Here is a 13,065-nt window from a genome sequence, read left to right as displayed (position 1 = left end):
TGGAAGCTTCCATTGCCTCTCCACCTCGCGGAATGACACTGCCATTTGTCATTTCTCACCCATCGCACCCCATAGAAGGGCTTTTTGAAATGCAACGCACCCACATCGTGTACTTAAGTGAGATGCAACGCACTTGGCCAGTGGAGCAGCTGAAATGATCCTGTTTTGACCAATTCTGAGCAGTTTTTCATGGAGAACTTCTGGGAGAAGCTGTAATCTGTTGACCTTGTTCCTTTAGGGGTTGGAACAAAACTTTTAGGGACTTAGGAGCCCTTGGTTTATGGACATTTCATGCTCGGGGTTGTAGGGCCCAAAAATGTCTATAACAGAGTGCATCTCAGGCTTGGATAAGGAACTTTGGGGCACAGTCTTCACTGTCTGGGAAAACTGTGGAGAGGCTACAGGGAGGCAGAATTGCGTAGTCAAGGACACCAGTGGCAGCTAGAAAGTGGGACCTTGAGGGACACCTCTATGTAATTTCTAGAAGGAAGACAAGGCAGGACAACAGAGGGACCCGAGGATAGTTTTGAGCAATTTTGGAGAGTAGTGAGTCCTGACTGAGGGAAGTCACTAGGATGACATCTCTGTGCAATTTTTGGGAGCAGTGCAGGCTCAGGTCTTTGTGCAATGTGGGGTTCCAACAAGAAAGAGGGAGGATTGATGATTGATCTTGCGAAGTGCATAGTTTAGATATGCAATGAGGAATTTTTCGTACAATTATGGGAAGGAGGACATGCTTCTCACCTCTGGGATTGCGCAGTGCAACTGACCTAGAGGACAACCTCAAGCATTGCACAATTCTAGGCAATAGAGCAACACCACTAAGGGCTAAGACTGTGCAGTGTAACTCAGTCAGGGTTTGGTGAAATGAAGTTGTTCTGTCGAGAGGTTTTTAGGAAAATGGCTAAGTGTCAGGGGAAAGTGAACTTGTGAGGACTTGACATTGTGATCACACACTTAGCATACTTCAATAACATGACAACACTGACCACCAAGACAATATAGCAAAGTATGATCCTCTGTGGGACTGTCTAGAGTTGAAAGCGACAAGTGCGACACTTGGGATAGACCTTTGGACGACTGTGACGACACTTATGCGATATTGCTTAAAAATTTGTGTGAGAGTGTGACGGGTGTTCACATAGCTAAGACAACCCAAACACACAAAGAAAAACCTTGAAATCACTAGAATAATATCGCAAGCATGACAAATCAATCAACATGCCAAAAGACGACAGTTGGATAAGCAAGCAAAAGGGTGAAAAGACTCTGAAGGAGTTCAAGAAATGAGCTTGAGTGTTTGCAACCATTAAAGGAAAAACCAAGGAAGGCTCTAAAATTTGAGTGCAGGCCAAAATTTTGGAGGGTTTTTCAGCTGCTACAACACTTGGTGACACACTGGTTAAATACTAGCTTCTTTGTTTTGGTTTGATTTTTAGTGCAGGGCCTTGGTCCTTCGAGGAGTATTGATTCATTGTGTGGATTACTTTGGCTTCCCCACTTACCCCATGGACATTCATGGTTCACCTTGTACCAACTCAGTTGAACACCACATAAGATTCAACCAGATCACAATGTTTCAAATCAGGAAGGGTAGTTTAGCTCGTGAGCTTAATATTTTCAGAGTATAAGTTTTCATCTCTGGTGTGCTCCACTGCCAGCAGGCCTAGAAAGTACCATAGTGGAGTCACATAGGAACACAAGGATTTATCCACTGCCAGCAAGCCTGGATAGTACCCTGGTGGAGTTTCCTGCTTCACCTCTCTGTGCGGGAAGCCTTTCTCTTCTTTCACATTTGTTATTTTTGTTAAAGAGAACTGTGCATAGGCACTTATTTATTTTGGGGAAGAAGAGGGATCCTGACTTATTGAGAGCAAGAGAGGTTGCTCCTTCAGAGAAACATGTAAATACCTCTGATTTAGGTTTTCTCGTTTAGATTTTTCCCTTCTCTGTTTCTACTAGTTGGATAAGCTTGAACACACCAGAGTAGAAGACTGAGTACAAGCATGAGGTTTCCCAGGCTGGACATAGGTTCATGGTTTGACCAAAATCTCCTTACATATGGATCGTATTTTCCGTCAAGACTTTATCGGCAAAAATTTACAACCAAACACAAAGAAGACGAACATAGGACTGGCCAAGCGCTATAGTGTCACAAGACTCTTTGAACTTAAACCACATACACATTCAAAAGCCAGAATGCAGTGTGACACACCACTTATTTACAAAAGAAAAAAATTATAACAGTAAGGAAAACAAAACAACAAACAAAAACAACAGAGCAAGCAATGAAAGGACTATGTACATAGTGCGGGGAGCAGACATGAATAATTGAAAATAACATTTTATTCTTGGCCCTTGACAGGGAGAGTGTCAATACTCCCGTCAAGTGATTGAAGATGGTATGTGTGTTGGACAAGCTTCTCATAGACTGTGAATCAACCAATCCATAGGGATTGAAACTTCGTGTGCTTGCCTTTGTCCTCATGGGGTTTGTCCCACTTTAAGACTAAGTCACCCACACTAAAGCTAGTACTCCATGCATATTTTTTGTCGAATCATCTCTTAATATAGTTCTAGTGGAGTGAAATTTTTTCTTTTTCTTTCATCCTTTTTTCCTGTAGCTTGTGCAATGTGTCCATCCTATGTTGAACTAACATACACAACTTGCCTTAGGATTCTTGGGACAACTGGAGAGTAGGCAGGTAGATGTTTAGCAGGAGGATGGCTTCTTTTCCATATACCAGGAAGTAGGGGGAGGTATTCAGAGAAGGCTTAGGTGTGACTTGGTCAGCCCATAGAGCATTCGCCAGAGCAGCATGCCAATTTCGCTGTTCATAGTAAATGGTATTTTTGATGATGCATATGAGTTTCTTGTTTGTAGACTCAGTAAGACCATTTCCCTGCGGGTAGTAATTAACAAAATATTTCAACACAATACCATTTTGCAATGCAAATTCATAAATATTCAATGAAAAAAATATGTTTCATTGTAAAAAACAAGTGATACAAGAACGAAAAACCTAGAGATGATGTTCTATTGTAGGAAGTTGATGACTTCCTGGTCGTTCACTTGTTTCAAAGGAACTACTTCTATCCACCGCGTGAAGTAATATATAGCAGTAAGAATATAACGGTGCTACTTTGATGAATGTGGGAAAATCTCCCCAATGATATCCAAGCCCCATTGTTGTAATGGTTCTTCCACTAAAACACGCTGCAGCGGGGATGCTGACCTTTGGTTTTTGTCGGCGCATCTCTAACAGATTGGACAATTGCGAGCATAGGCATGTGCATCAATGTAGGCTAGTAGAAACTGCCCTGCATGACCTTGTGTGCCGTTGTGTTACCCATGAAGTGTCTCCTGGGTGGTCCGTCATGGAGATCACGTAACACCCTTTCCAAATCCTGTGCCTCAAGGAACTTGATAAGTGTACCATTGTGGTGCTTTCTGTAAGAACTCCATGCACCAACTGATAAGACAGAGCTTTGAGTCAGAGTGCCTTCTTCTGCTGCATAGAAAAATGATAGGGCACAGTGCCATGCTCTAGGTACTAATGCACTTATGCATACCAAGAGTCTCTATACGAAGTGGGTGAGGCTCGCTTTACATTGTGCATTTCTACTTCTTGATCCCAGCTTGCGAGGTCTTCCTCTTCCTCCTGTGCATGTAATGATTCCGCTACTAGTCTGCACAGACCATGACCCTTGATGGTATGAACTGGCTTGATGTCAAGAGCGTACTCTTGCAGTCTTGTCATCTAGTTTGTCCTTCTTTCACTAAGCTCTTGTTGAACAAGCATTGCTTTGACTGTTGGGTGCGGCACAAAGACAATGCAATGGTTCTTCAAGAGGTAGGGTCTAAAGTGCTTCACCGCCTTGTGCACTATGTATGCTTGTTTTCCATGGCAGGAACGTTGAGTTTAGGTCCTTGCAGGCTTGTGCTTATGAAGGAGATGGGCCTATCATTGTTCAACTCATCCTTCTAAGTGAGCACATGAGCGAGTGAAGTGTCGAAAGCAAAATTACAGAGCAAGAAACCTTTGTTGAAGCTTGGGTTGTACAACGTGGGCGCTTCTACTATAGTTTGCTTGATATGAGCGAACACGTCCTTTTTTTATTTCCCCAACTGTAGACTACACCCTTCTTGATCATCTCTTGGATGGGTTTGACAATCTACGCATAATCAGAGATGAACTTTCTGAGGAAGTTGATCTTCCCTAGGAAAGACTACATGGCTTTCTTGTTCATGGGGTAAGGATTCTATATGATAGTTCAAACTCTATTCAGATCTACCTTGATCCCAGTCTTGGAAATGATGTGTCCAAGTTGGTTACCCTTAGACACTGCGAAGATGATCTTCTTGGGATTCAAGGATATCCCGTATTTTTGACATCGCTAAAATATTTTCTTAAGATGGTGCAGGTGGTCTGACTTTTGTCTTGAGAAGACTGTCATGTCATCAAGGTAGACCACCATGCTCTGTCTGATGAATCCATAGAAGGTGATTTCCATTGCGTGCTAAAAATTTGTGCCTGCGTTCACTAGCCTAAACCACATCCTTCAGAAAGAAAACCTACCCCACTTGGTACAGAACATTGTTTTGACTCTATCAGGCTCTGCTACCAGAACCTAGTTGTATCATCAAAATTTGTCAAGCAAAGAAAATATCTCAGCTCCAAATATTGTCTGTAGTATATGCTCCATGGACAGCACTGGGTAGTTATCCTTGTCCGAGGCGTGGTTGAGATTACGAAAATCTATGCACAGGGAGATCTCCCTAGACTTCTTTCTAACATGGACTATATTGGAAACCCACATGGAATGCCTAAATTTGTAAATGATTCGAGCATCCAACAAATTAGTTAATTCTTTTTGTATGAGGGGCTCAAGTGAAGGATGAAATTTCCTTAGCTTGTGTTGAAAAGGTTTGGCCCCTTCCTTGATTGGTATGACGTGGTGGATTATTCACGTGTCATATGTCTTGAGGTCGTCGTACATCCACACAAATACATATTGGTACTTCTTGAAGAGGCAAATGAAATCTTGTCGCTCTTGAGGTGTGCAACACATACTAAGATTCACAAACTTGAGATCCTTATCCGTTCCTAGATTAATCTATTCATGAAACAATGTATATTTGTGGGTTTTAGCATTGACAGGTCCCTGAAAGGAGTTATGAAAGTCATACAACTTCTAAAGTAATACCACACCCTTGGGGATGAGGTTGTCTATGCTTACATCAGATGTGTATTGTAGAGACTGCTCGTGCTCATCCTCGTCTATTTCTATGTCCTTGAAGATGTCAGTGTTGGCCATGAAATGTAATATATGTTGATCATCCTCAAAAACGTGTAAATTAGTGATTTTGTGTGGGATAGATGGTTTATAAAAAATCTCAACATAAAATATATCCCTTAACGGTGACATCCTAGCAGCTACATTCACCAAGGCTTCTGCAACTACATTACACATTCTTGGTACGTAAATAATGTTTAAAGCTTGGAATTGGGAAATGAGTCACCATACCTCTTAAGATGAGGTGACACATAGTGTATAGTGTTACGTACTTGATGCACCACGATCTCTGAGTCACCTACCACTTTTAGAACAACAACGTTGAGGCTGATGGCTTTCTGTAAGCCCAAGACGAGTGTTTCATACTCGGCAGTGTTGTTCGTGCACTTAGACTCCAAGTGGCTAGAGATTAAGTGTTTCCTATGTAGCAGGTATGTTAAGACACAACCAACTCCATAGCCCTCATACGTCTTGGAACCATAAAAGTACATGGTCCACACATCATCTATACAAGGACTGCTTGCTGCACTAGTACTACTCTCACTACTGCTACTACTGTTACAAAGTAATATACAAGCTTCATTCTTGCCAATTGGGCGGGGAAGGAGACCCAACTGTGTGTCTGGTGGGGTTAGGATGGCTGTGCAAGATAACACCCCAACTGTGTCTCCAGAAAGCAATTTCCGAACATGAGTTTTGTGAAACCCAACGGTTCGTTTTCTCCATTCAAAGGAGTCACATTGTGTCTCATGTATCTCTCTGACAACACCTAGATCTAGTTGTTTCTGCCCTGGTACGGAAGCCATAAGTGTGATCAGTCAGTGGAAAAGTACCCTTGTAGCTTGCTTGACCAGTCTCTACTAAGCAATACGCTGTATGCTTCCGAGATGTCCATAATTACAATGTTGATGCATTGATGAACCCATCCATTGGACGATAAGCAGATGATCACATCCTGGATTTCACAAATTACCGACACACATGTTTTGTCAAGTTGGATGATCTACGTAGTTGTCTTGATCCATCGGGCATTGATCTTCTTAGCGATGGAGAGTGGCATGACATTGACCAATGCGCCATAATCAACCAAATAGTTGCGGACATTGAAAATGAAGATTTCAAATGAGAACAGGAAAGGTGGGCAGAGTGAGTTCATGTCCTCCATACGGAGTGCGTTGAGCATGGATGTGAGTGTGTTAGGAGATTTACTTGATCCCTTGCTGGAAGAGATAGCTTCACTTGTAGAGGTTTGCCCAAGTGTGCATAGAATAAGGTCTCGCTGAATCGTGATTTTGGTTAACTCATACAGAGATATGTTTGCACAAATCTTCCTCATGTCCTCTACAATGTTGTAATCCAAAGCGGGAAGAATCACCGAGGTGTCCGAGGTAGGCTTATGTTCATGGTGTCCAGTGGGCTACTCTTGTCTTTGTTGCTCATGGACGTACCTTTTGTTGTAGTTGTCTTCCCAGACTTGCTCTGAGTTTTCTGTGTTGAGTTGACTGACAGATCTATTGTCCTTAGCATGTCTTTTCTTATTTTATCTCTCGGTATCTCAAACATAGTGGGGGCCCCTTGACTTCTCAACTTGTACCGATTGTTTTGCTTTAGGGTTGGACCATCACTTGGAGGCTCCTTCTCGGTGATGGTCTTATGGGTTGTGCATGAACACTGATACATGTTTACTACATCCCCAATACTTGCGGCTTCATCGGATGAAACATCTTCTTCATCTTCATCATTGGGCTCAGCCTATTCGTTGACCATGAGGCCTTTGGACAACCATGTAGCCATGTTGCTCATCATATGGTTCCACTCTGGGCATGTTATTTCCGAATGTTGTTCACGATGGAACGAGCATTATGAGTCTATCATGAGCTTGTCAAAGTTTCAACACCAGGTTGGAACTCTGCGCATATTTGGTTGGCTAGTTTTTGCTATTGCCTAAAGTCGCATTCTTCTTTGGCAGGGACTTGGAAGGCCTACTGCTCGCGTTTGTCTCGCTCATCCGCTATTTGAGTTCTACAACTTCGGTAGTCAGGGACTTGAAGAGATGGGTAAGGCTCTCGATTTCACTTGCTTCCTTTTCCTTAGCCTTACTCACAAAGGCCCGAGACCTCTTACCCGTGTCTTTTGATTCCTTAGTGAATTTTTCATCCACAATGACTCCAATAGCACGCAGGTCTTTCTATATGGAAATAACCTCTTCACAATTTTTTGTCAGGGTTGTTTTCGCAGCTCGCTTGATGAACTGCGCCAATACTGGTCGATAGTACAGACGTGTAGTAGTCGATGGTGATGGAGTCATGAGGTTTAGTGTCTGCTAAGAACTTGTTCAAAATTTGGTTAAACCTTTGATTGAAATATTTGACCTTCTCTTTCTACTCCATCTTAAGACTACCCAGCTCCTTTAGCAACATGGCGAGGGGCTTGTCTTCAACGAACTTTTCAAGAAAGATCCTTTTAAACACATCCTAGTTCTAGATGGAATTTTGTGGAAGGTTGTGGTACAATATAGTTGCTCTACCATCCAAGGTACATGGGAACAATCAGCATACAACATCGTCATAACGTACCTTGAGTGTCTGCAGATGTAGGTAGAATGTGTCTAAGTGATCTTTTGCCTTCACTATTTTGTTAGGGTCATATTTCGTTAAAAGCTTCTCGGCATGTCTAGACATATTGTTCAAGACACTCGGAAGTGCCGATGGGCCCTGATTCATCCATTCCATATTTTACTCTGCCATGTTGTCCTCTTCTTCATCCTCCTCCTCTTCTTCGGAATCTGATGGTTCTTCCTCTGAATCTGTTGGTTCATCTTCGCTTCCACCTCCTCCGCTGCCTTCCCCTCCCCCTTCTGCACCAAAACTTGAGTCCAAGAGTAAGATTTTGTCTTCTTCTTCCTTTTGAAAAATTGGAGGTTCCTCTTCTTTTTCCATAGCTTTTGCCAGCTATTCAAGAGTGGCAAAGGTTGCTTCTTCCACGGATGAGACTACCACTCTTGTGGGAGTAGTATTTTGCTTCATGTATGAATATCGAAGAGAATACACTCCCGGAATCAGTATAACAACTTTAGCAAATTAATGGGTGCTAGGACAGACAACGCAGATATGATGATACAAAATTTCATGCTCGGATCTGGGAGGTGAGAAATGGCCAATTTTGGAGCTGTGCATAGGGGAGAGGGAGTGAGTGTTACTTCCTTGACCAGATGATGGATGAGTTGGATCAGTGGGAAAATTAGCCATAAAATGTTGGCGTCCCTCCTTCTAGTGCCAAAAATGTTGATGGTGCTAGACCCGCCAACATTCAGGAGATATCCCTAGTGTGAAGTCCCAATTAGACCTCACACTGTTTGGTGTAGGAGCCTCATCTGGTACAATGGCCTAGTTGCCATTTACTTAGAGATTTTCCTTAGCTATTGTTGTTTAGCACATGAGATTGTTATACTGGTGTCTTCAAAAAGCGAGGTGAGTATGCCTGGTGAGTGCGTAATGTAACTCATGTCTTGTTTCACTTAAAGTGAGCCTCTAAGTGAGAGGTAATAATACCACCCAGGAAGAGACACATGTGAACCAGAAAGATTTGTCCAGCATCTAGCGGAATAGTCCACAGTGGATGCGACAGTCGTTAAAACCAAAGTGAAGGGGACAACATGTACACCACCCAACAGAGTACAGGTAGTGGTACAGGTATAGGTGAACAGGACTTGGACTATTGTCTTATAGAAGATAGATTGGTCAAGTTCCGAGACAGGATATATGTGTCGGATGACAGTGATCTCAAGAAGGTGATCTTCAGGGAATTTCATGCGGAACTATATTCAGGTCACCCAAGTTACTAGAAGACACTGACAGTAGTGAAGAGATCTTACTATCGACCGAACTTGAAGAGGGATGTAGCAGAGTTTGTGGCTAGATTTTTTAATTGTCAAGGAGTGAAAGTAGAGTGTAAGCATCCTGGTGGACTACTACAACTGATTGCAATTCCAGAATGGAAATGGGAGGTCATTTCCATGGACTTCAGCACAGGGTTGCCAAAGACAGTGAAGCAACATGATTCCATCATGGTCATTATGGACAGGTTGACAAAGGTTGCATACTTCATTCCGGTGAAGTCTATGTTCTCAACTACTAATGTGGCATAGGTGTTCATCAGAGATGTGGTTAGACTACATGGTGTTCTAAAGAATATTGTATCAGACAGGTATGTGAAGTTCACTTCCAAGTTTTGGAAGGAGTTATTTGTAGGTTTGGGCACAGAGTTGGCCTTCAGCACAACTGATCATCCACAGACAGATGGACAAACATAGAGGGTTAATAGGATATTGGAGGACATGTTGAGGATGTATGTGATGCACCAAAAATGGAAGTGGGAATAGTATCTCTACTTGGTAGAGTTCGCATACAATAGCAGTTATCAGGAGTCATTGACGATGAGTGCTTTTGAGGCACTATATGGGTGGGGTTGTAACACTCCTATCAGTTGGTGTGATCTCGTTAGCAGGGTATTGATTGGACTAGATATGTTGGTGAACATGGAATAGGAAATGAAAATGATCAAGAAAAATATAAAGGTAGCACAGGATATGGAGAATAGTTATCCAAATAGGAACAGGTTATTCAAGGAGTTTCGGGTTGGGGAATAGGTGTACTTGAACATCAAACCAAAGAAGAGCTCCTTGTGGATTGGATCATGTGCTAAGCTGGCACCATGGTTTTGTGGACCCTTCAGTATCATTGAGAGGATTGGGCCAGTAGCCTATCAACTTGCATTGCCTCCGATAGTGAAAGTCCATGATGTTTTCCATGTCTCATTGCTTAAGAAGTATGTTAAAGATGTTGATCATATAATTGATTGGTCTGTATTGTAGGTGGAACCAGATGGATAATTCCAGCTGGAGCCTCAGTGTATATTGCAGAAAAAGGTTCTCATGCTCTAGAACCATGAAATAGATCAATTTAAAGTGCAGTGGAAGCACTTTGGGCCCGATGAAGCTGCATGGGAGATGGCAGATCAGATGCAGGCTATGTATCCTTCCTTGTTTTCCGGTTGAGGCAAAGCAGTTTGATATGGTGTTTTGTATTTGCTTATGGTGGTTTGGCATTTTCTTATGGTGGTTTGGTATTTTCTTATGGTGGTTTGGTATATGCTTTATGGTAGTTTGATATATACTTTATAATGGTTTGATATATGCTATATGATGTTTTAATATGTGCTTAGATATGATGACTAGTATAGGTTTGATATATGTTTTGGTATATGATTTAGCATATGTTTTGGTATCTATATTTTGATTATGTTGTTATATGTACACCCGTGTATGGATGTAAATACCGTAACGAGCTATGTTATAAAGCTCCATTATGTGGTATGGGTGTCATGTTATTATGCTATCATGTGGTTATGTTATCATTATGTTATGATATGTGGATTGACACCCAGCATGATGATCATTGTAACTACCGTAATGAGCTGTGATACGAAGCTCCACTATGTAGTATGTTATCATGTTGTCATGATGTTTTGTTTTGAGCATATCTTTCATTTTAAATACTACATTGAGTTGTGTTATAAAGCTCCATAAGTAGTATGTCCTCTTTTAGCAGGTTACTGAGGTATAGGTGTGATTGAACAACGAGGATAGTGTCCCCTAAGGGAAAGGGTTTTGTAACAGCTTTGGTGAAAATTCCATGTAATAAAAGTTTAAAACAATAACCACGGTCGATGGGACACTTATTCCAAGCTGAATGTTGGGCAAGACATCCTAGGGGGTGTTCATTTGGTTGTTTATGGCTAAGGAAATTGGCAAAGGCAATGGCTAAGTCTTTGGAAAGGCAAAATGGAATTTTGGCACAATTATTTATGAAAATAATGGAAATTAGGAGAAAACGGAGGTGAAAGGTCACATGTTGCATGTGAGGAAGAAATTGAAGGAAAATAATGGAAAATGAAGAAAATAGAGGCCTCATCTATAAAAAAAGGCTTATGAGGATCAATTGGTAACATTTTGTCAGTTCATTGTTGGAGCTTTCTCTCCTTATTCTCTCTCTCATATTCTTGGATACTTAGATTTTTCTTAGAGCACCCTTGGAGGGTGTGGAATACTTGTATTGTTGGAGCAAGGGAGAAAAGTAAAATAATGAAAGCGGAAGGAGGCATCATGATCAACAACTACATCAAATTTTCTTGCAGGTATTGAGTTGCGTGTATGGTTTCTTCACTAGTTTTGGCATGCATGGCACATGCATGTGGTTTCTTTGTTGTGATCAATCATTGGCATGAAGGATTGCCTGGATTGACAATGGATTTCCTAGCCTTGCCATTTATTGGATAGCCATGGTGATTGTGGGTTTATTTTCATAGTTTGTTTTTGGTTGGTTCTCATGTTTCCTTAGCTTTGGTTGAGTTATTAGTTCCTAGAAGACCTAGTTGAACAAATGCTTTGGGAGCCCTATAACAGCTTGGGTTGAGTTACTAGTCCTAGAATCCTTGGTTGTACAAACAATTTGGAAGCCCCTGGTGGGTTGAGTTACTAGTCTTGGAAGCCTTGGTTGGAAAAACACTCTAGAAGCCCGAAGACAGCTGGGACTTGGTTGGAACAAACACTCTCGAAGCCCTGAAAGGCTTGGATGGAGACCAATCTAATGGTGGTTTTTGTGATATCTGACCATGAGGTGGAATCACTGTTTGATGGGTTGAAGTGGATGACCTCTGGAAGCCCTGGATGAGTTTTTATTGATTTGTTCTATGAGATCCCACATTCATGCTTGGAATATGGCACAGGGGTGAATGACTGAAGAGAGATTTGGCTCAACTATTCTATAGTCAGGTGGAATGTGGAAGTCCCATCTGGGTTTGGATTTTGCATCATTAATGAAAGGTTATTTCTTCTTGTATTTATATGAGCATATTGATGGATTATATGTGGTCTATATGACTCTGCCTTCATGAGTATTTTCTGTTGTTATTATGTTGGTTATGTATGTGTTTTATGAAAACAATCATGTGTGGCTATCATCATGTTTTTACTTACAATTGAATGATCAATGTATCTATGACCTAATGGATGGAATGGAAGTTGATGCATTGAGGCATCAATGGTTCTTAACAATTCTCAACTATGTATGAGACCCCTATGCTCAAAACTATGAATTACACCTGTAGATTACACATTTGAAATATGTTTGATGAAATGCCTGTCATGGCTAGTAGGGGTCCAATCAAGGTCTTGAACAATTATTTGCTTTAGTACTATCATTTCCATGTTATCTCACTGATTTTAAGAGATGGATCGATTCTGGATAGTGACCTAGGCTCTGAGCCTGAAAAAGTGGCTTAAATCCGAGGGTTGTTAACACAACACTAGAAATTCTAGTCCACATTCGTTGGCAGGCAGGCCTATGAGAGTGACTTTAGGTTGTTGTTCGCTCCCTTGTCCATAGCATGAGAGTGAATTTGGCTCAAGAGACCAAAAACAATAGTGGGACCTAGGGATAGGCTATCCGAGTGGTTGAATTATATTTCGAGGGTTCTATTGATGATGTTGGATGTTTGTATGGTTTGTTTCTGTCGGTTCCACTTCCTTATCGTGACTTAGGAGGTTGAATCATATCATAGTGGCCTCTCGTCGCATGTTTACCTTGGCTGGCTAGTTGCTTGGGTAGATGTGGGACTAGGGTGTTACATTAAACCAATATTCAATTATAAACCATGCAAAGGATCAAGGAGCTCTGCAAAGAGCATTGAAATAGATGCAAGTAAGAA

The sequence above is a fragment of the Pinus tabuliformis genome, chromosome 6 (genome assembly GCF_031772625.1).
Source record: "Pinus tabuliformis cultivar Carrire ecotype Pingquan chromosome 6, CPIR1, whole genome shotgun sequence".
Classification (NCBI taxonomy): domain Eukaryota; kingdom Viridiplantae; phylum Streptophyta; class Pinopsida; order Pinales; family Pinaceae; genus Pinus; species Pinus tabuliformis.
Note: the sequence above shows the minus strand (reverse complement) of the source record.